At 46.7% G+C, this 22,711-nt stretch overlaps 1 long non-coding RNA gene across 3 annotated transcripts in view; it reads left to right on the plus strand.

The window, feature by feature from the left end:
• The first annotated feature begins 5,470 nt into the window (after positions 1–5,470).
• The window catches only part of LOC116157959 (uncharacterized), a 29,928-nt gene continuing 12,687 nt past the window's right edge, over positions 5,471–22,711 (plus strand). Inside the window, exons 1-4 of one of the 3 annotated variants that reach the window (XR_010384677.1) lie at positions 5,471–5,649; positions 7,868–7,959; positions 12,863–13,007; positions 20,567–20,728. This is a non-coding gene — a long non-coding RNA (uncharacterized LOC116157959). Of the gene's footprint in view, positions 5,650–7,867; positions 7,960–12,862; positions 13,008–13,404; positions 13,800–20,566; positions 20,729–22,711 lie in introns of those variants that run through there. The other 2 variants (XR_004142195.2, XR_010384676.1) reach the window with 2 other exon arrangements.

Here is a 22,711-nt window from a genome sequence, read left to right on the forward strand (position 1 = left end):
AGTAAAATCTACCTATTTTGGTCTACAGTTGGAGGGATTTTTTTTTTTACAAATGCATACAGTTGTGTCACCATTACCACAAGCAAGGTACAGTTTACAGCAGTTTCATCACCCCCCTAAACCGTCTCCTTACCCTCTGTAGTCAACCCCTTCCTCCACCCCCAGCCACTGGCAACTACAGATCTGATTTCTGTCTATACTTTCTGGAGAAAAGACTTTTACAAGCAAAGGATAAAAATAGAACTGAGGCGATTCTATGTACAAATGTGATTGCACGCGTGTCAGAGTACCCCCCCCCCGGCCCTGTCCCAGGGGTGGGGGAAGACAAAGATAATTGCAAATCGATTGAAATGGTCAAAAAGGTCATTTCCTTTCAAATATCAGGTTTAGGGCTTGACGCAGGAAGAGGGATGCGGGAACTCCAGCCCCCTGCGTGAATTCCCACTTGAATGACAGGCAAACAGCACCTCGGGCCAGTGCAGTGCTGCCCACAGCTCTGGTGGAGGAAGGCCCATCCTGCCCTTCTGGCCACAAGCCTCTCTGTCAGATGAAGGACAGTCCCACAGCCCATCTGTGTCTCCCACTTCTGTGTCACGTTCCAGGCCCCAGGATCCAGAAACCCCTGGGCTCAAGGGGTATCTAGAGGCTGGCTGTGTATGGGGGTGGTGGTGTAGACGGAGCTTGGATGGCAGGCTAGGGGGTAGCAAGAGAAGTGAGGGTGAGCTGGAGACCCCGGGCTGGGGGCTAGTGAGAAACTCTCCAAGGAGTCTGATAATTCTAAATTTAAACAAAGCCTTTGAGGTCATTATAAGATAGATTTTATGTTGTGGAGACATATTTTCAAAGTGGGATGGAACCTATTTTACTGACTAGCTTAGTAGCTTGATGTATAACATGAATATCTGGGCATGTGGTATGTCGGCCACTATGTACTCTGGCCCGGCCCTGGCAAATGTGGGAGGTAGGCCTTACTTAATAAACCTATTAAGCCCCCTCAGGGATAATCACCAAAGCTCCCTGCAGGCCAGGCTCCCTGGTGGTAGCCCTGTGCCCCTCTCCCGAGGAGGTGAGAGAGGAAGAGAGAGGGAAACATTTGATGGATGCCAATTATGTGCCTGAATCTGACCCGGGCCCTTTCCCTCACATGACCCGATTTGGGTCTGTCAACCAGGCTGCCCGGTGGGTATCCCATTGCCAATTTATAAACAAGGAATTGGAGGCTTAGTGACATTTAAGTGCCTGAAGTGTCAAAGCTGGGATTCTAACCCACATCTGTGAACCCCAAACCCAACAGCCTCCCACGCTCCTTCTAGAGAGTTCCAACTCGCTTCTGCTGTCCTCTCCACCAGGATTCACAAAGGGCAAGGAGTCAGTCACTTAAACGGGGTTTCAGTGAAGCCTGTGCCGCTGCTTTGGGGGCGGGGGAAACCTTAAGTTTCCAGAACCTTCTCTGGTTGACCCTATTTTTGTTCCCAAAGGGGCGAGGCACAGGCAGCTCGAGCAGGGAGAGTGCACTCAGGTAAAGATCTGTATGAATTTGCTGGGGGAGTGAGAAGGAGAAAGGGAGAGGGGGAGGGTTTCACTCCAAAGAACCTGGGCTTTGGAATCAGTTTCGGTTTCAAGCCCAGGCCCTGCAACTGCCTGATTGATTCTGACTGGGTCGTTTAACCATCCAGAACCTCATGTTTCAATATCGGTGAAAACAGAGCAGTGACATACGGGTGTCTGCTACGAGTTCTGTGAGGCCGGAATGGAGCCCCTGGGGAGGTGGCGGGTGCAGGTTCTCATGTCTTTTCTCTCCCCTCCGCCCCACTGTAGACTGAATCACCCGGGCCCTTTTTGGCATTTTTGCAGACTTATACAGCTGAGAAATCTAAAAATAAACTTGAATTATGGTGGGTTTAGCCCTCGAGGTCCCTGGTAGGCACTTCTGTGTAGATAGCAGAAGTGAAAAAAAAAAAAAAGGCCATTTCATTTCTAGTATTTGAACCCCTCTGGTGTGGGCGACTCAGAGTGGAGGGGTGGGTGGTAAGGGGGAAGGTTTGGTATTTTTTACTTTGTTGTTGTGTTTTGGTTCTGTGATGATGTGGGGGACTCTCCAGGTATGTGTCACGGAGCAGCGGGGAGATGGGGGAGGGGAAGGCCGGGCAGGTGGGAAATTTGATTCTGGCCCTGACGTAATAGGGCAGGGAGGGGAGGGGGTGTGTCTGTCAGTGGTTGGAAAGGGGGACCCCATGCTCAAAGGTCTCATGGCTGTCATGCTCTTCCTACCTCAAGCTCCGAATCACAGTTGGGCAAGTTCCTTAATTCATTTTCAGTGAGCTTCTGAAGCAAGGTCGTCTTTGGGGACTTGCCTGATTCCTGAAATGCAAGTACGATCATCAGAGACTTGGTTTCAAGGGTGGGTGTGTTTGTGGGAAATGGACCAATGAAAAGAGTAAGAAAGAGGTTGGCTGACTTGGCCGTGGGCCCCCACAGATGAGAGTCACAAGTTCTTACTCTTGTTATTTTTAACAAAATGCTTTCCCACCTCTCAAATCTAATTTTTCACTCTTCCTCCATGTTTTATAGGCTCCGCGAGATGAAGTGAATAGTCCTAAGTGGAAGGGCTTGACTTGGCCGCTCCCTTCTCTCCACAAGGCTGGCATTGACCAGCCTAATAATGGTGTGCATGTTGGGCTCGGGACCCGAGGCTTGGGGAATCCAAGTCTCCCGAAATTTGCCCTGTGACCTTGACTTCTGTAACTCTTTTTAAATTTTTTTAAATAAAAAAATTTTTTTCTTGTATATATATATTTTTTATTGAAATACAGTCAGGTTACAATGTTGTGTCAATTTCTGGTGTACAGGATAATGCTCCAGTCATACATGAATATACATATATTTGTTTTCGTATTCTTTTTCATCATAAGTTACTACAAGGTATTGAATATAGTTCCCTGTGCTATGTATACAGTATTAATTGATCTATTTTATGTATATTAGTTGGTGTCTGTAATTCTCAAACTCCCAGTGTAATCCTTTGCACCACCTTCCCTCCGACTGGTAACCACTGTTTTTTTAAATGGACGTAATGACACTGTCTGCCAACGTCTTTCAGAAAAGGAGTAAACACCAAATAAAAACATATCGTGCTAGGCTTGGTATTGGCACTGATCTAGAAGTCTCTGAAGGTAACTTCATGGAGAAGGCAACCAAGTTTGTCTCCTGTTTCCACCACAAATAACCAGAGGGAAGGGGGTTAAGTGGCAAAAGAGGCTGTGAGACAGATCCCAGGGGGAGCTTCCTGACTGGAGGGGTTGAAAAAATGCAGGAGTATCTGGAAGGAGTGACATCTCTCCAGTCCCCTGAGCCTCCAGCACCTTTTGGTGGTGGCCAAATCACCACCTTTTACAAACACTCGCCAGTGCCTGTATTCATTCTACTTGAGCCAGCTCAAATGCACCTCCCGCCCCCAGGCTACCCGGCATCACCGGCATCACCGTGAAGAATCATGGGCTTTTCTTCCCTGCTCCGCAGTGTGTCTCTGGTACCTCTATTTAGCACCCATGTCGCTCTCCCTGACCACAGCCAAGCCCTTGAGTCCCTCCCTTCCCTGAGATCTCAGGGGGCAGGGATGGGTTCTGTTCATCTTTATCATCACCCATACCTAAGGTAGCACCTGGCACAGAGTCCGTGCTCATTAAAGATGTGCTGGACTTCACAACAGTGAGTTACTGCCTGTTGGTGGTGTTGTTTTTTTTTTTTTAAACCTTGTTAAATTTGACAAGCAAAATTGATAATGCTTATCATGCACTTTGGGCCACGCCAATATGCATAAAAATAGGTATTGTCATACTCTGTTGATAGGAAATTAAACTGGTTCAACTTTTTTGGAGAATAATTTGAATTACTTAGAATTTTGTATGCCTTCTGACCTAATTATTTTCTTTTCTTTTATTAAAAAATATTTTAAAAATTTAAAATGGAGATACTGGGGATTGAACTCAGGACCTCATGCATACTAAGCATGTACTCTACCACTATCTATACCCTCCCCCCTCTTTTATTTTCTCTCTTCTTCTTTCCCCTCCCCTCCCCCTCCTCTTTTCTTTCCTCTCCTCTCCTCCCAAAGGGTTAGTGAATGGCTTTTCGTAAAGTATTGCTGTTTTTATATTCATAGCATTTTTTTTTAAAAACACTAGCAAAAATGGGGCCAATATGGATTTGGATAAACTGTGGTTTGTATATAGGGTAAAATACCATGTAACCACACCCTGGATGATATGTGAATATTTGTTAACCAAATCAACAAAGTGACAAAAGCCAATTACAAAATAAGAAGCATGGATTGATTCTACTTTTGAAGAAACCATAAAGATACATCCATGGGAAAACGTCTGGGAGGATTTACACCTAAACATTTTGACCCTTTATTGGGGTGGTGGGATTTTAAATTTCTTTTAACTTCTCTCAATTTTCTCAATTTCCTACCATGAACATGCATTAGAACATGGAAAAACACTTTTCAAGGCCTTGAGTGGATTCTGAGTCACTCCTTGGCCCTCAAATTCCAAAAAAACCACAGGAACCAAATCAAAATGTGGGAAGTCAGGGTTGAGAGAGCTGTTCTTTGGGACAGAGGCTCCCAGACTAGGCTCACACTGGAGCTTTGGTCCACACCCTGTGCCGGTAAGTCAGAATCGCCGGGGCAGATCTGGGCGTCCGAGTGTTACATCTCCCTAGGTAACTCTGCTGTGCAGCCAACTGTGGGAGCCGCCACTGGTGAGCTGCACTGTCTAACCCAGCAGCCACCAGCCACACGCAGCTCTTTAAATTTTATTGAAATTAAGGAAAATGTAAAATTCAGCTCCTGAGTCACACTAGCCACATTTGAAGCTCACAAGAGCCACGTGTGATGAGTGGTTACCATCTCGGACCCTGTGGCTCTAGATCTACTCAAATTTCAGCAGAGGAGACTAGAGAGGTTCCTGGCAGGCGGGCACCCTCCCAGCAGCCCTGATGCTCCTGGGGGTTGGGGGGTGGGAGGGGTGGGATGAGAAGGTCTCTAGCCTTGCCTGCTCCAGGGTCCAGAACAGATCTGCCTAGGGCATCAGTCATTGTGTACCTAGAAAGTTCCTTCTGCTTTCTCGGGTCTTCCCCATCCTCCTCCTTGAGCATGGGGAAGCTTTCGGCCACCTGATTGTTTTCAAGGGCTTGACAGGCCCGGGCTCTCCTGACCTGGCGAGGCCGGTGGGGCCAGCAGGCGAGCTGTTTACATGGAATCCAAGTGCTCAGCGGAGAGCAGAGCCGGGCTGAGTGTTTGCCACTGCTGCTGAGAAAGGTGAGTGAGCCCGGGGCAGAATAACAAAAAGCCACTTCAAAAACACAGCAGACGAACTCAGAAAGCAGAGACAGCCAGAGGTTTGAGACCCACACACCCCCGTGAGGAAGAGCAGGAGAGCAAAAACAAGTCAAGGGGGAGCCTCGAGACCTACTGGTTTCGAGACGGTCGCGGTTGCTGACTTTGAGAACGGGCCTGTCCCAGCAGTTCTGAGAGGAGCCAGGAGCTGAGGCTGTGGGAGCTCAAAAACCTCACCTGAGTTCTGAGAACTGTGCGACCTGGTGGGGGGACAGTCCCTGAGTGCTCCGTGTCCCTGGGAAGACAGGGTATGTGGGAATGGTGGGGTCAGCTTGGCTGGGTGAGGGCAGGGGGATGTTTTAGCCTAGACACTAGTTGCTGGTTAGAAGCAGAAGCCCACCTGGGCTGGGGTCCTGGGACCTGCCGCCTGGGAGATGGATGGATGGATGCATGGAGATGGCCGTGGTCCAACAGGGAATACACAGGCATGGGCTGCCCATGTCCAGGAAACTCCCCCTTCAAGAGTTTCCCATTTCCCAAACTCTGCCGTGGCGGGGTGAAGTGCAGTGAGGAGAGCCCTGGAGTTGGAGGACTTGGCTCAAGTCCTAAGCGCTGTCACTTAACTTGCTGTGTGACCTTGGGCAGGTCGGTTTACTCTTCTGGACCTTAGTTTCTTGATCAATAAATGGAAAGTTTGCTCTGACCGATGGTGCTCAACCCAGGCTACATGTTGGAATAATTTGGTGAGCTGCACAAATAAGCCAGATTCTGCTTGTTCTGGGATTCAGCCTGAGCATCAGGAGTTTAAAAATCTCCTTAGATGATTCCAGTGGGTAGCCAGGATTGAGAAGCCCTGGTCTAGCCAGCTTCTCCAGTGTGTCACGCTTGGGAGTCACTTTGTTATTTAAAAAAAGATTTTTTTTAATCGAGGTACTGGAGATAGAACTCAGGACCTTGAGCATGCTAAGCATGCACTCTACCACTGAGTTATTATCTCCACCCCTCTACCTGTGAGTCACCTTGTTAAAATTCAGATTCAAATTCCGCGGGCCTGGCTTAGGGCCTGAGAGTCTGCTTTTCTCCCAAGCTCCCAGGAGATGCCCATGGGCCACATGCTGAATAATAGCAAGTCTATCTTTAATGTCCGCTTCACTCTAACCAGGAAGCTGAGTTCTAAGCTCCGGCAACTCAGTCTGTTTTTGTTTGTTGTTTTGGTAGCTGGCAGTAGTTGCATTTTTTTTTTTTTTTTAATGAAGATACTAGGAATTGAACCCAGGACCTCATGCATGCTAAGCATGCACTCTACCACTGAGCTGTTACCCTCCCCGCAACAGTTACATATTTTTGCCCATAGACATCATTCTTCTGCGTTCTTTCTTTTTCTTCCTTTTCTTGTGAGAATTGTTTAAATTCTCACCATTTGAATTCTGACTAGATGCTATGGATGTGAATTAAACAGGGATCTTCCCTTCAAGGGCAGAACATGACAGATAAAGCCAGACTGTGATGTGAGTCCAAGGTGGGGCAGAGTCCATTTTTATTGGAAGGACTGGAAAAGACTGTCCCAATTCTGAGATAGTTAAGAAGCATTGAGCCTCCACCTCTGCTGGGCATTTTGAAGAGCTTTACACAGTTGTCTCATTTAATTCTCACAGCACCGTGGTAAGCCCTGATAATGTCCCCCAGTGCACACATGAGGAAACCAAAGTTTAAAGAGAATCAGAGACTTTTCCAAGCAAAGAGCAGTGCTGGAACTTGGACTCACATCTCTGTATTGACTAGTCCACAGAGATCACAGGCAGTGTTTGAGCTGCATGCCCAACCAGGCCCAACCAAATCTAACCAGATCCAACCAGACCCAACCAGACCTAGCTTCTTGGCACCAAGTTGTTGTTGGTGGGGAGAAGGGTGGGATGGGATTTTCATGAGCATAGACAACTTAAGCAACCTCTCCACTGACTTTCCATATCCCTGCAGTTAGAAAAGGGCAGATGGTAAACAGTTTTCCATTCGCAGGCCTTGAGCCCAGGCCTCAGGGCCCTTGAATGAAGCTTGGCACCTGGGTTCATACTTTTCCCCACTTGGCTGCCTGTCCCAACATCAGTCTCTGCTGTCTGCATCTTTTCCTGCTTATATCATTTTCTGTTCTCCAAGGGAGCAGGCTGTGTGTCCAGCTTTGTGACTGTTTTATCTTCTTTCTTGTAGGCTTGGCCCTCATTAGGAGCCTAGAGCATTACCCCTCACCCCCAAATACTGCTTCCTAGGAGATCATCTGAGGCTACCATGATGGCTGCCGATTCTAAACCTCTCAGATTCCACTGGCTTCTTGGCCGGAATGATAGTCAACAACCAACCCAATAGTTTTTCCAACTTGACTCAACCTATCTTGTCTTCCTGGTAACAGAGCTGTGGGACTAGGGTGGGGAGTAGAGAATGAGAAAACAGGAATGGAGGCTTCCTTGTGCCCCAACTAGATCTGGAGTTCCTGGAGACAGGGGCTTTATTTTTTCCTTTCTGTCTCCCCAGGATAAAGTATGGCGCTGAGCAGATAGATGCAGACTCCTGTTTATCAGATAAGTGAATGAAGAGGACTTGGGTGCATTTTCTGACTGCACTGGGTGAGTGGCAGTACTGATATCTTACCCTGCCTGGCCTTAGGCAGGAGTCCCCTGGCACAGGCTTCACCTTGTGAAGACCCCGGAGCCCTGTGGGCACAGTTACTGGGAAATCTATCTTTCCTTTCCTTTCCTTTCCTCTCCTCTTGTCTCCTCTCCTCCCCTCCCCTCTCTTCTTTCTCTCTCTCTCTCTCTTTCTTTCTTTCTTTCTCTCTTTCTTTCTTTCTTTCTTTCTTTCTTTCTTTCTTTCTTTCTTTCTTTCTCTCTTTCTCTCTCTCTCTCTCTCTTTCTTTCGTTCATTCGTTCTTTCTTTTTTTTAACTACATCTTCTCAGGTTCTGCCACACCTCAGGAAGGGGAGCTTTTCTCACAGAGCCCAAACCCCTTGATACACTGGGTGAGCTGTAGAATACCAAGCTGGAGAACAATCAGGAGAGACCCAGTGTGCTTTAGACAGCTCCAGGACTGTAGAATGAGGGAGCCATGGAAGGGGGAGATCCCTCTCCTCTTTATCTTCCAGAGAAGGGAGCATCTTCTGTAATGAAAATATTTCTTAACATTGGGTTGAAAAAAAGTGAAGGGTTCAATCCACATGGAAGAATTTTCCTCTGCAGATAGTTTTTCTCCTGTTAAAAAGAAAGAAAATATAAAGAAAAGAACTCAAATATATACCAAGATGCTAAATGTGCTCAAGAACTTGAGACTTTGGCCAACTGGACCCAGCCAGGGGAATGCTTCCATTTATTTGGCTTGTGTATTTAAGTAAGAAAATGTTGCCCAGCCAACTCCCAGAGAATCTCTTGTCTTGAGTCTTACAAGAAATAAGCCAATGAAGAATATGCCTCCACTTCTGAGGTGTCTGTTCTGGTGGGAGAGGGTCCAGCATAGAGGGGCAGAAGTTAGAAGAGTTTGAGCGCTGGATTCAGATGGGTGCTGCTCTTGGCGTCACATTATTGCTGTAGATCCAGGGCTTTCCTAGGAAATTGTCAATCCACTTACACCAAATCCTCTGAAAGCATCCTTCATCCAGAGGAGTGGAAATGGTGATTGGTGCAATTTCCATCACCTTCTTCAAGAAAGAGCTGCCTTTCTTAAGTTTAATTGCCAGGGATTGAGTTTTTGATTGTGTGGGACCATGAGGTGGACCTGGGAGAATGGATTAATTAATCTTGGGTTTAACAAACATCTCTCCTTGAGTGGCCATCTGCTCCCATGACTTTTATCTGTATGTTGTTGACTTTCAAACCTATTTCTTTGTTTTGAGTTCTCTCTTTAACATGAAACTCATATTTCTAAGAAGAAGGTGGGGGAGAGAGAGAGAGAGAAAGAAAAAGAGAGAAAGAGAGAAAGAGAATGGAAACTGGATGTACAATGATTGAAGTTATCCTATGGGAGTCATTCTGTAATATGTATTCAGCGACCCAGTTTTTAGGTGCAGAAGTTGAGGCCATGAGATGGGCTGTGATTTGCCTAAAGTCTCATAGAAAATTAGTGGCAGAACTCAGACTAGGGCTTTCCCCTCAAAGCCCTGGACAGAACCTTGAAACCATGGCAAAGTAATTGATTCATACCTTCTCAGGTTGTATTATTAGGCACAGTCTGCCTTCCCTTAGGAGACTGAGCTCCTCAAAGGAGACAACTCCTCTGTGTCCGCTGTGTCCCTGCACCTCCTAGCTCAATGGCTGGCACATCCTGGGGACTCCAGAGTGGGGTGGGGAGTTGAACTGAGTGGTTAAATCTGCCTTGTTGGACTCTCAGTCGTAAACACCATTAAGGGAGGCAGGCCGGTCCCACTGTCCCACTGTCCCACTCTACTGTCTCCACTCAACTCTGTCCGAAAAGGCTTAGCTTGAAGCTCACCTCATTTAAGAAGACATTCCAGACCAATTCAGTCTCTGAAGTTTGGAGCAATTCCTGTCTGTTCTCCACATTTAGGACCCTCAATATACTAATTCACGTGGGGAGGAGGAAGTATTGATTCTAAGTGTGGGCTGTGGGTATAAAACCTGATGGAAGTCCTGGCTCCACCATTTTTAGCCATGTGATCTCAGGTGCCCATTCTGAGCCTCAGTTTCCTCACCTGTAAAATAACTCCAGTAACAATTCCTCGCTCATAATCTCCTCGTGAGGATCAACTGGGACGAGCCACGCAGAGCATTCAGTGTGGATCCAGGCACTCAGTATGCCCCGGCTATTGTTATTGTTGTAAGTTTCCACAACTAAGTGTTTTGATTCTCCGCTTTCTGAGCATGGTTACCTCACCTGTGAACAGGAGGAAGTAACGTTCAATCTTGGTGGATTGTTATGACAACCAAATGAGACACTACACATGAAAATGCTTTGTAAACTCTTAAGGTTTAGGTGTGAAGTGTGTCTGCCCCGAAGATCACACAGCTGGCAAGAGGTGGTGCCCTCCTGGAATAACCACACCCACCCCAACACACTCACACACACACACACACACACACACACACACACACACACATGCAAGCATGCACACAACACCGCCATCACCAGGGAACATCTGGTGGTCTGACTCCTACTGGCATCCTTGCTGATGGGTTATGTCAATAGCCGCTCATTGAGGACCTCCAAGCCTCTGGGCAAGCTGCAGTGGAGCAGAAAAGGATGAATAACATGGACTTCACCATCAGGAAGCTCACAACCTAGCAGGGTGGGAAGCATGAGCAAATATTATTCTAAAGGAGGCCAAGTGACGCAAAAGCAGCAGCAACAGAAAGATAGAAGGAGGGGAAATTTGGGGATGACAGGAGGCTTCATGGTGGGGCTGGCATTGGAGCTGGTCTTTGATGGACGGGTTGCTCAGGTTGCACAACTGGTATCTATTTTCTCACAGTTCTAGGGGCTAGAAGTCTGAGACCAAGGATTTGGCAGGGTTGGTTCCTTCTGAGACCTCTCTCCTTCGCTCGCAGATGGCTGCCTCCTCGCTGTCATGATCACATGCTCATCCATGGGTCTGGATTGTCTGTATCCTAACACTGCCTTCTTATAAAGATACTAGTCATATTGGGTAAAGTCACACTATCCACGTGGCCTAATTTGATCTTATCTCTTTAAAGGCCCTATCTCCAAATATATCCCAAGGTACTGGAGGTAGGGACTTCGACATATTAATTGGAGGGCAAGAACACAATTAGCCTATAACAAGTAGGATGTTTTTATTTACGTTTATTCAATTCCAAAAATATCCATAAAATCTTGTAAAGCGTGGAAAAGCACAAGAAGGAAAATAAAACCACTAAGAGACGACCATATCTTTGCAATCTTTTTTTTAAAAATGAATATACACCTTTCAAAATGGGCTTATACTTCATGACATCTGTTGTTTTGAAACCCGCTGTTTTCACCTGACAGATGTACCATGAACTTTCCTCCTTCTCGTTAAGTATTCTTCCACAACATCACTTAAAAAAAAATTTTGTTTTACTGAAGTACAGTTGATTTACAATGTTGTGTTAATTTCTGGTGTACAGCATAGTGATTCAGTGACACATATATAGATATATATTCCTTTTCATATTCTTTTATATTATAGGCTATTACAGGGTATTGAATATAGTTCCCCATGCTTTACAGTAAGACCTTGTTGTTCATCTGTTTTTTATATAGTAGTTAGTATCTGCAAATCCAAAACTCTCAATTTATCCCTCCCCACTCCTGTTTCCCTTTGGTAACCGTAAGTTTGTTTTCTATGTCTGTGAGCCTACTTTTATTTTGTAAATAAGTTCATTCATGTCTTTTGTTTTTTAGATTCCATGTTTAAGTGATATCATATGGTATTTTTCTTTGTCTTTCTGGCTTACTTCACTTAGGAGGACAATCTCCAGGGCCATCCATGTTGCTGCAAATGGCATTATTTTATTCTTTTTTTATGGCTGAGTAGTTTTCCATTGTATATGTATATATCACAACTTCTTTATCCAATCATCTGTGGATGGACATTTAGGTTGCTTCCATGTCTCGGCTACTGTAAATAATGCTGCTGTGAACACTGGGGTGCATGTGTCTTTTCTAATTAGAGTTTCCTCCAGATATATGCCCAGGAATAGGATTGCTGGATCATATGGTAAGTCTAAGTATAGTTTTCAAAGGAACTCACAACATCACTTTTACTGGCTGCATGGTGGTCCATTGTAAGAATATAGTCAACATTATCAATCAGTGGATGGTGGGATTTTGATTAGCCAAGACTCGGGTAGAAAAGGAGTAGCCTTATGGGAGGGAATGAGATGAACCCCAAGGGCACAGTAGCTGGTTACATACACCTCAGCAAACTGAGTCAGAAGAGTTCTCAGAATCAGGTATATTACACTTATAAGAATGTACAATTTTTTTTTTTTTGGTAGGGATATACTGTGGATGGGAGTGTGCTGCTGCTTCTGAGAAGTCCCAAAGGGTCCCAAGAATAAACCCAGCTGTACAATTAGTCTGACTAATCAGAATCTCAATTAGACCTTACAGGGCAACTGAAAGTCAGTATTTGACTCCACAGCGTGAGACTAAACATGATGAACACTTAATCATTTTAATAGAGATGCTGCTTTTTCAGGAGTGACTGTTAGGGATTAGTGATGACCACTCTTCCTGTCCCTCATTCCCCTCTTTCCTTCCCCACTATTCTCTCCTGATCAGGGGAAATCTTTGGTAAAACAAAGCCAAGAGTCAGGGACTTAGTGATAGAGATTTATTTGTCTTGTTTCACACTGGAGTTTCTGAAAGATCCAAAAGGGAAGTTCAGGTCGCACCAGGAGAGCTTCTTGGGAGGGAGAGGAGGCAGGGGGAGAAAGCAGGCGGAGGATGCCACCCACGTGGATTTCAAGTGACCCAAAGGGCGATTCAATAGAGGGGAAAAAAAAAGCTTAGGTTTCATTTACTCTTCTGTGCAGGTGGGAGAAGAGGAAAATGTGAATTACTTTCTTGTGATCTGATAGAGAAAGAGCCTCCGAGCTGTGGAGGGGTGCAGAGATGCTGGCTACAGTGTGGCTTCTAAGACAACCTATTCTCAAGTGAGAGCGCCGGTCAGACTTACAGGTATCTTTGGGGGCCCTTTTTATAGGATGTGGTAAACATTTATAAAGCCTTAGGGATCATACCAGACCATTTTTTTTTTAACTTTTAAAAAATTAAAGTATAGTCAGTTTACAATGTGTCAATTTCTGGTGTATAACACAATGCTTCAGTCATATATGAATATACATATATTCATTTTCATATTCTTTTTCACCGTAAGCTACTACAAGATATTGAATATAGTTCCCTGTGCTCTACAGTATAAACTTGTTTATTTATTTTATATATACCAGTCAGTAACTGCAATTCTCCAACTCCCAGTTTATCCCTTTCCACCCCCTTCCCCCTGGTAACCGTAAGTTTGTTTTCTATGTCTGTGAGTCTCTTACCAGACCCTTTTTTGACTGACTGTGTCCAGGGACAGATCTATTCTAACCAAGTCCAGCCGGGAAGAGTGATAAAGAATCATACAAGTCCACACATCGCCCAGGAGAACATATTCTTGTGAAAATCTTCAACCTGACACCTTGTCAAATCTGATTCTTTGAAGTGTCTCTTAGATGTAGAGAGGCACATCTCCCTCTCCAGCTTCGGGGCAGAGACCATTGTCCGCAGTTCCTTCTTAGGTGCTTGAGTATATTACTTATTAACTGCACAAGGTGGAGCACATGGTGTTTTTGTTTGCCATCTTTTGATTCCCTGTGATCACGGAAATTGTAAAGCTTTCTTCTGGTAACGGATGATGCTGACACCCCTCCCTCATGCTGTGGGCGTGAAAATGGTTATGTACGTGATTACTGCTTTTAGGAACCAGCAGCCCCTCAACTTTAGTGACACAAGAAAAGTGAATCTAGGAAGGATACAATTCACTTCAAACCTTTCACAAATCACACCATGAAAACCCAGTTGAGATAATCTGTTACAGAAAAGGTTTGCTCACTTTGCAACAATTCACCCTGTGATGACTTTAAAAGAGATAGTTCTTCTCATGCATTTAGTATCTTTTTTTTCAAAGATGAGCCTTGTTGAGATGGCACTGTGTGCCTAGCTCTGTAGGAAAGCCACACAAGTCAGGTCCCTAAGGCAGATGCACGCCCCCTCATTCTATGCAAGTGAGTTTCTGGTGTCTTTCAGTACCCACATCCAGCGCCCAGTGAGAGAGTCATGCCACCCAGGAAAGTGGGAAATGCTGCTCAGGAACAGCGCCCACGTCCCAGCAGACAGTAATTCCTGGTGGCTGGCAACCTCTCTCCAAATGCTTGCAAAATGGCACGAGCATGGGTCTAACAGACTCTGTGCTGGAAACCAGGTTGCCAGGGAAGCAAGTGCTACATCAGAGGAAGAAGCCCAGGACAATGACGCACCAAAGGCCCGATGCTGGCAAGGTGCGAGGGCAAGAGTGGCCATCAGGCCATTTCTGTGTCATCCAGTTATGAAAGCTGACTCTGTTTAGTTCACTTTAGTTGAAACAAGAGGGCCAGTTCCACCGCAGGGTGGAAGACACTTGCAGTGGATGCAGTGGGAGATCGGAGGACCAGGAAGCAAAAGTGCCACCTATCCTGCATCTGTACTGATGATTGAAATGGTACCATTTCAGTCCAGTTACGCTTCATGAGCTGCTGTCTGAAGAACGCAGATTCTCTCAGAAGGAAGCAGGGCATCACTGATGCCTTAAAGTTTTGACTTTGGGGGTGTGGGGAGGGTAAGGAGTAGGCGTAGGAGGGTAAGTGTGTATATGTCACCAAAGATAGTTTGTCTCATTCCCACTGAACATAAGCTCCTTGAGAGCACAGGGTTTTGTGTCTTGTTCACTGATGTGTCCCCACATCCGAGGTGCCCTGAACCGAGCCTGGCACATCAGAGATCAGTAAATACTTGTTAAATGAGTAGTTCTCAAATGTTAAGTTGAGCTAGTCCTTCTAATGAAGTGGTTGCCTCACTGTGAAGCCCCATGGGGAAAAAAAAGTGGCATAAGGTTGGGTGCCTGTCCAGAGGTCTGGCCGTGCACTGGCCCTAGAACCCCTTGGTATTCATTCATCCATTCACTCATCCCTTAACTCATGGAACATTTACCAGCCCCTCTTCTGTGATACACTGTGTGTATTAGCCACTGGGCACAAAGATGAAAGCCAGTAAATATTCTTTAATACTTCCCACGAGCCAGGCTCTAGGGAGTACCACGGTGACCCAGACTGGGACCACATCCTTGCCAGGAGACACAGACTGTTAAAACCACACAAAGGGAGCATCGCACCCCATCTGGACGTGGAGGTGCTGGGAAAAGCTTCACAGATGCAGGCACGTGTAGGCTGCATCTTGACCGCAGGATAGATGTTGGCGGGCCCGGGGCGGGGCGGGGCTGGGCTGGGGCGGGGCGAGCATTCAGGCTGCATGTATCTAGGTCTGGCATCTCGCAAAGGCACACTGGGGCCACCCTCCAGACAACTCCTCACTCATGGTTTCCCCACCGCCAAACCTCTGAATATGTCCTTCCTTTTCGCTACTCCTTCCTCATTCATCCCAGCTTGGCTCACTCCACGGCCTGCCTCCATAGTAAATGAACAGCACAGATGAGAGTTACTATTAATCCCAGTAAACATGAGAAATGTTCCCAGAGCTTGGTGGCATTATTGGTACTGGTATGGCTAGGGGACTGCAACTCTCATTTAGCTGCTGTTCACTGGGCTGGCTCCCTTGGGGACTTGCTGTGGGATGGGGGGGGGGGCAGGCTGGGCAGGGTGAGGGCACTCCTGGGCTCTCTGAACCATTGAAATCCCACCAGGTCCCACCAAGGACGCACGGATGGTGGGCCACGTCTTCTAGCATAACACAGAGCCAATGTCAGCATTTGCTCTTCATTCGAAGGTGTCCGAGCCCAGGCTGGAGACCCTCTGACAGGGCAATATGGCGGCGCATTGGCCCCATGGGCCTTTCCACCCACCATCCAGTTTGCTGTGATTCAGCGATTCTTGAGGTCTTGAGTCTGAAACGTCAGAATCCAGTCACATGGCTGCTACCAGAGGACACTGTTAAAATGTCACCAGAAGAATGTTGTTTTGGTGCTTTTACACATCAGCTGCTAAGCTTTGCAGGATCTTCCCCTTCCCGGGGTAAAGTGAGAGAAGAGGAAGTGAAAACAGGAGGGGAGAGTTTTCATATAGCACCTCTTGCCTGGTAGGCAACAACCAAAAACCCCTTGGGTTTTGAACAGTGCCTTGTACTTTCTGTAGCTTGGCTCCATCCATGAATTGCCTCATGTGGTTCCCAGAGCTCTCCCGGTGGGAGGCAGAATTCTGAGCTGCCCCAGATTTTCCTTTCATTTGCAGACAGGAGGCACCCCTGGGGCTGGAGTCAAGGGCTGGGGACTGGCTATTCTGTGAGGAGGTAGCTCTTCAGAGCTCTTCTGGAGAGGTGCTGGGAGTTTCTGAGTTTTTCCAGGAAATCTGGGTGGACTCTCATCCACGCCCAGTGAAGAAAGGTCTATGTGAACGGGGATGCAAGCTGATGGTCCTCCAGCACCCAGCACCGAGTCACCATCTGCTGACCTTTTCCAGCTGTGGGACTCTCCTGGGTGTTGGGGATCCCCTACCCCAAAGCCTGGAGTCTCTGAGGGCTCCCGATTGCCGTATCTGCTGCCCAGAGAGGGGTGCTTCCCCAGAGTCCAGGAGGCATATCTCAGCCTGTCTTGTTATTTTAACACTCTTCACTGACAACCCGTTCCCCTGCCTCCCCGTCAGGAGGACTGAGTGCAGACTGAGGTTCCATCTGAGCTGGAATCAGAACCGTCCAAACAAGCAGCCCCCCCAACCCCACCCCGACTTAAGCAACCGGGTTATTGTGTTACCAAAACAAATTTGGGTCTGCTGAGAGTAGTAAAGCCAATTTACTGACCTGACACCAGGTTGTGCTGAAGGAAAGCATAGCAATTATTTCAGGGCGCCAAGCAAGGAGCATGGGTGACTCATGCCCCAAAGACCCAAACTCCCAGATGGATTTCAAGGAAATGTTTTTAAAGTTGGAGTGAGGTAGAGGGTTGCGTGGTGTGTGGTCAGCCCATGAACATTCTTCTGATTGGTTGGTGGTAAGGAAATTAGGAGTCACCATCTGGTTCCAACTGGTCTGGGGCGTACGTGCGTGTGGTCCGCATGCAGTTAACTACTTCCACCTGGTAGGGGTTTCAGTAACTGCAAAATAGCTTAAGGATATGGCTCAGAATATTATCTATAGCCCTTGAGGAAGAACTAAAGTTTCTTGACTTTAATGGCTGAACTATCACTATTCGGTCTTGCTTGACTGTTTTCCTTTCTGCTTGCTCTCACCTCTCTGACTAAAGTTGGTCTTTGGGGCTCTGGGAAGGCCTAGGAGGCTGACGGTTCTCTACAGCCAAGGGGCAGGCGGAGGACATGGTGTGGTGGAGGTCTGTCCCGGGAATGCCCCATAGGGCCCTGCTTGCTTACAATTCCCTCTTTTCTTTGATATTCCTCAATATTGAGGAGGAACAGGTGCAGGACAAGAAGGGAGAAAAACTTTGGATAGTTAATCATAAACTCAGCAGAGGAACTTGGTTTTAGGGGGACCCGATTTCAACTGCTGCTCCTTCCATTTCTACTCTTCCTTCCCTCCTGAAGGGCTGTGTCTCCGTCTCCCCCTGCCCTTTCTGAGCCACCTCAGACTCCGCACTCCAGAAGCCTTCCCTGGTGTCCGCACCCAGGACTGCTGGCTCCCACCTTGGAGCTCCACCGGCTTGTGGGACCACATGTGGCCCCTGACTGAGGCGTTCAGTGCATTCCTCTCCTCTTTCTCTGAGGGCTGGGGTCCCCCCATCTCTGAGTGTGCCCCATCACAAGACTATGAAACTCTCAGTATGTATGGAATGAACACATAGAGAAGATCTCTCATTGGCTCCTCCACCTCTGTCTACCATCTCTTTTTTTTGGAGAAGAGGCAGTTTGTCTGTTTCTGAGGGAGAGATTGGAGCGAGAGCCAGGAAGGAACATGGCAAATCCTCCCCCTCTGCCCCACCCACCTCCCATCATCTGGGAGAGCTGGAATCTCACGAGAGTCAGGGTCAGGATCAGCTTCTTAGGGGTGTCCAGCCAGAGTGACTGGGAATAACAGAGCAGTTTGCTGGTCTGGGGCAGGATGAATGGGGCAGAAATCCTTGCAAACAGGACCCAGGCACTGGAGGAATTTGCTGGCCTACAACCTTGGGAAGGGGGACGAGGGGTGTTCATTTCCAGGTGAGGCCAGGACGGTTCTCCCCAGGTGTATCCCATCTTCTGGCTTCCTAGGGCCCAGAGAGTGGGCAAGACGGCCAGCAGCCAAGGTGCTAGGCAACCTCCAGCGTGGCCCCCTTTGACCCTGTAACCATGCTTCCAAATGGATAAAGCTCAGAGACAGAGTTGATTCAACCACTATTCAAATTTCCTGTAAATTAATACCTACCTCCTTCTCCTTGATCTGGGGAGAGGCCTGGGGTCCTGAGATAGGCGCTGGGTGGAGACTTCATTTGGTGGGGCTTCATTGGCATCCCTGGAGTCTCGAAACTGGATGAACAGGAAGCATCCTGTTTAAAACATGCATAAACCATCTCACACCTTTTCTGAAGTACCGCAGAGGGGTGGGTGGAGCCTGTGCTGCGTGTGAAGGGCTGTGAGGGAGGGAGTAGCCGCTGGGTGGCTGCCTCGCCTTGGCACTGGACCCAGGTCTGATCCCCAGAGCCCGGCTCTCACCGCTGGGAATCTGCCCCGATGGCCTCTGTCCATCCTTAGTCATCTGCACACCCCCTACTCAGCCCAGCCCTGCGGCTGAATCCGTCTCCATCTCTTCATTTTGATGGCAGCCTGGAATTGTTATCCTTCACAGATATGTCTTGGAAGGACACCAGCCTCTTATTACATCTCCCAGCCTGTCTGGGGACTGTTTGGCTAATCCGGTCTTTTTGGCTGCTGGATTCACCTCTGGCCTGGGTGTTCCGACGCCACCTCTGGCCCCAGTTGGGTGGGAAGATGGAGAAAATAATTAAGCCCAATGAGTTGAAAGGAGAATTAATTCCCCTACACAAACTTTTGTTCCTTCTCTTCCTGGGGAACCTCAGATGTGTTGATCCATGGCTGTCCTTTTTTTCCTTTAACCAGGTCTAATTTATGGCAACACTTTTTTTTTAAACTGTATTTTTCACTAGACTGTAGTCCATAGGAACGTGACAACACAAAAGACATTTTCCTTGCTGTTGATAAAAATGATTTAACTATATGAAACCCAATTTTGCAAAGAGATGAATAAAAGTTCACCCCTAATCTTACCACAAATGCTCTGGATCCAGTTTCTGTGTTTGCCCTTCCAGGTCTTGCCTGAATGCGTATTTAGTTGTACGCAAGTATGATCCCAATATACATTTACTTTTGGAAAGAACCTAAGCTGAGGGTGTATGTGTTGCCCTGTCTTGCTACATATTCTTTCTCACCGTCATTAACTTGCAAAATAGCTGTAGTATCATAATTTATTTAATCAACCTCCTCTGGGTGGATATTTTCTGAGCTCTGTCAGTCCCTGGGGGCCAGGCGGAGAAGGTGTCCTGGCTTCAGAGCAGAGTTCAAATGACCCCAGTGATTCCTCTTGTGCTACCCACACCTGGGCCCTGGGCCTGATTTCTGCCAGTGGGCGCTGGCTGCGCTCAGATTCCTACCAAAGGGAGCGTAGGAAAAGAGCATTTCCAGGGCATATTTTTGGCAAGTTCTTCACTCCTGCTGGTTCTCACCCACTGGGCTCTGACCATTTGTCTCGACATCTCCTCTAGGGTTCTTGGAATGTAATAGGTCTCAGCAGTTGTTTGTTGAGTGAATGAAAGTCAAAGGAATGGTTCACAGCTCACAAGGAAACATGTAAGTCACCAACCCAGGGTCCTTTCTCCAGCCTGGACTGCGGAATCTGATACATGGCTGTTTTAGGGCTGAGGGCTTTGATTCAAGGCCAGGAGCCTCATCATTCAAAAGCTTACTTCCTTCTCCTAAGTAGCCCCTGCACTTCTTTCCTTAGAATCCTGGTCTGTGCTTTCCCCTCCCCATCCCCCAACTTCAACGGTAAAGTGATGATGACGATTTCATAGTGCAGGGTCCCCTTCCCGCCCCTGCATCCAGCTTTAGGTCCCTTTTAATTTAGTGAGGTGGCCGGTTTGTCTCAGCTTGTCCGGGACTTTCCCAGTTTTAGTACTGAAAGTCCCCCTCAGTCCGGGGTAAACCGGGACGGTTTTGTCCTGGTTCCCTGCATCCAGTTCTTCACAGCGTCCTGTAGAGGGCGCTGGAGGCACAGCGCGCCCGAGCCAGGTGCCACGGTGGATGGAGCCCAACAAGGGCTCTCTCAGTAGGGAGGTGATACCACACAGACACCTTCAGAAAAGGGGTTCTGCCTCTGGCTGGAAAGCAGCCCCCTCGACTCCTCCTGGCAGGGAATGCCCGTGTCAGGGAACCGACTCCTGTTGGAGAGGAGGGAGTTACCTTGTCCACAAACTTGGTGCTCAGAGCCCTCTCTGTTTCTTGCTCCTGAAAAAGCAAATCATGGATAAATAAAATGCAATTCAGTTTCAGGCTCTCAAGCTACCCAGGGTGTTCCAGCACTAACTGCCCTGATGGCGGGACACTCCGGCTGCGTTGACCTAGAACACCCTCAGCCACAGCAGAACAAATTGGCTTACTTTCTTTCAAGTGTGTCTGCCAACCAGCCACCCTCCCCTGGTTTATAGATCTACCTTGGGAAAGTAAGTGGGAAGTCATAAAATTTACTTGCAAAGTGGGTAATAATAATAATAATAATAATAATAATAATAATAATAATAATAATAATAATAATAATAATAATAATAAAATTCTTGCTACAATTCTAGTACCAGGGGAGACCTGAGCAGATCCTATTTTGGGTATTAGCCTGGCTGCCACCAACTCCAATCAGCTGTTTTGATAATCCCAGGTTTCCTGCTTCAGTGCGTAATGCCTATGGCTGATGTGTTGGGTTCAACTGGATTGCAGAGTGGTTAGAACAGATCCAATCATGGTGGGATCCTTTATCAGTTCTCTCACTTGCTCCCCCTTTGTTGTTAAGCTACATAGTCTGGGCAATAATTACAGTTCATTAGGTGTGCTGTGAGAACTGTTTTATAAGGCGGGTCTGTCTGAGAACACCAACAAAATGATTTAAAGACAGAGCTGCTATTTTATTTTATTTTTTAATTCTTATTTTTTTTATTGAAGTGTAGTTGATTTACAATGATAGTTTCGGGTGTACAGCAAAGTGATTCAGTTATACATATATACATACATGTTTTTTCAGATTCTTTTTCATTACACAGAGCTGCTATTTATGACTTGGAATGTCATTTGCATGGCTTTCCATCTACACAAATATCTGGGAAACGACTCTAGGATCCAGTCTTTATTACTGTTCTATAAAGAGAAGTTATTTGCTTCTTAAAAAATCATTTTATTGGGAGTTCAAGATTTGCAGATGCTAATTACTATATATAAAATAAACAAGTTTATACTGCTTAGCACAAGGAACTGTATTCAGTATCTTGTAGTAACCTACAATGAAAAAGTATATGAAAATGAATATATGTTTGTATAGTATGACTGAAACATTATGCTGTACATTGGCACAACATTGTAAACCGACTATACTTCAATAAAAAAAACCCAGCCCTCCCCCCCACCCCCCCAACGCCAAATCATTTTAAGACCTGGAAGGGTCAGGAGGAAAGCGTTGGTGCTTTTAAAGAGCTGCAGAGGAGAGGCGGCCAGGTGGCAGTCACCTGCGTTTGTACCTCACGGGTGGAATTGGAACTATCACCCATGGAAACGGAGTCAGACAGGATCTGGGTGGGAATCCTGTCTCCCTCAGAAATTAACCGTGTGATCTTGGACAAGTTATGTAAGTTCTCTGAACCTCAGTTTCTCCATCCTTAAAACAAGGATGATATTCCTAGTATCCCCCCATTAGATTGTTGTCAGGAATCAATGAGGTGATTGTGCCCGAAATACTTAGCTTTGAGCCTGGTGCCTGGTAGGCATTCACCACGATTTGAGCGGCTCCTTTTTTCTTAACTTCAAGCTGAACAATATTGCTTATTCTGTTAAACCAATATTTCTTCAGCTAGAATTATGTAGCAGTTGATTAAGTTATGGCTTTCTTTGTATTTAGACACACTTACCGACTGGGTTTGGATGTTTCCAAATTTTCTCAGGGATTCTATCTTGAATTATCATCGTCATCAACCCCACCACCAGCTAAATTGTATTGAGTGTTGACTATGTACCAGACATCGGGCAAAATACTTTTCATACAATCTGTCATTTTCTCCTCAAAACCACCCTGGGAAATTGATACTGTAGTGATTTCATCCTCACTGTGCAGATGAGAAAACTGAAATGGTATATGTGCTGCCGAAGCGAGCATGAGAAAACTGAAGTGGTAAAACTGGACTTGAACCCAGAATGGCACTAAGGGCTGTGTTCTTTGCTGTCCCGCCCCACCTCCTCTCTACCGTGGCTAATTTCATCCTTTACAGGATGGATGTCAGGAGTCTTGCTTTTGGAGAGCGTGTTAAACTCTCGGTTCCCAGGTACTGGTTACAGCTGGTTTTGGATTTCTGGTGACATTGGTGCTGATAACATGACCAATGGTGCAGTCACCTGCAGTCTAAGTAAACCGGCATAATGGGAAACATGAAAAAG

The sequence above is a fragment of the Camelus dromedarius genome, chromosome 16, assembly GCF_036321535.1.
Source record: "Camelus dromedarius isolate mCamDro1 chromosome 16, mCamDro1.pat, whole genome shotgun sequence".
Classification (NCBI taxonomy): domain Eukaryota; kingdom Metazoa; phylum Chordata; class Mammalia; order Artiodactyla; family Camelidae; genus Camelus; species Camelus dromedarius.